We start from the raw sequence: 1,277 nt of genomic DNA on the forward strand, positions 1-1,277 counted from the left end.
AATTGTATATTAAGAACACAGCCCAGCCCAGTCCAGTTCAAGTCCATAAGTCCGATATTAGCCCATGTGTCTGATACCAATCTATAAAGTCCTCTTCAGACTCACAAACACATGCAATGACAAAGATCACAGGCCAGCGGGTGGAAAGTCTTGTGGATCCAGTGGCGGTGGAAGCATCTCAGCGCTGGCATGTGTCTCCAGTGGCTCCTCAATCAGCGTAGCTCCATGTGGCTCGTCAGCAGGAAGAGGAAGCAGAGAGAGCGGGTCTGGCCTCCAGTGGGCTATTTATCTCCTCCGTGCCTCCAAATGAGGTCACAAACTTCGGCCTGAAGGACAGGCTAGACCCGGCTCCTTCCTCAAGTTGACAGTAGATGCTGTCACAGCCACAGACCACTCATGCAGCACCCCGTCTGTCCCTGGAGGCTCGTGTGTGTGTTGACACTGAACAGGTTCGGGCGCAGCCTCCAGACTCAAACTCAAAGCCCCAAACCAACCTCCCTGCCATTGAGTCCGTTCTCAGCCACAGCGACCCGACAGGACAGGGCGGAACTGCCCTGGGGTTTCAGAGATGGTCAATCTTTGGGGGAGTCGAAAGCCCTGTCCTTCTCCTGCAGAGCAGCAGGTGGTTTTGAACTGCTGGCCTGGCGGTTAGCAGCCTGACACATGACTCACTCCACCACGGGGGCTTCTCTAGAGGAAGCCCAGCCAGGAAGAAAGTGTGAGCATCCTGCACCCCCTGCGTCCTCGCTGTGCCCGGAGGTGCCACGGGGGTGGGGGTGGGGGTAGGAAGGGCCGAGAACAACACTTGCAGCATCCGGCATCGTGGGAAGATGAGAAGCTTCCGGTTGCCTCCTTCCTCCCACCTCCTCGCCTCCCTTCACCTGCCTCCACTGCTGTGTTTCCTTCCCACCTGGTAGGTAGCCAGGCCCAGGCTCCCAGTGACCCCGTGAAGGACAGGACCCCAGGTCACCCACGCTGAGGCCTGCTCCTGGTCCATTGTGGTCACTGGGCATTCTGCGTGTCTTCTGGACTGGGGGCACCTCCCTGTGGCAGTTACATCATCTCCTGTCAACTTGAGGAAGGGGTGCGGTCTAGCCTGTCAATCAGGTCACAGCTTGATGACCCCATTTGGAGGTGCGATGGAGATAATTAGCTCACCGGGGCCAGATACACATTACTGCTGACAAGCCACATGGAGCTACACTGATGGAACCAGAGTCCAGGAGCTGGAGGAGCCACGTGGAGACCCACCCCAGTGCTGAGATGCTTCCGCCGCC

This window comes from Echinops telfairi, unplaced genomic scaffold (assembly GCF_000313985.2).
Source record: "Echinops telfairi isolate 266 unplaced genomic scaffold, ASM31398v2 ScPeMD7_2;HRSCAF=8, whole genome shotgun sequence".
NCBI classification, from domain to species: domain Eukaryota; kingdom Metazoa; phylum Chordata; class Mammalia; order Afrosoricida; family Tenrecidae; genus Echinops; species Echinops telfairi.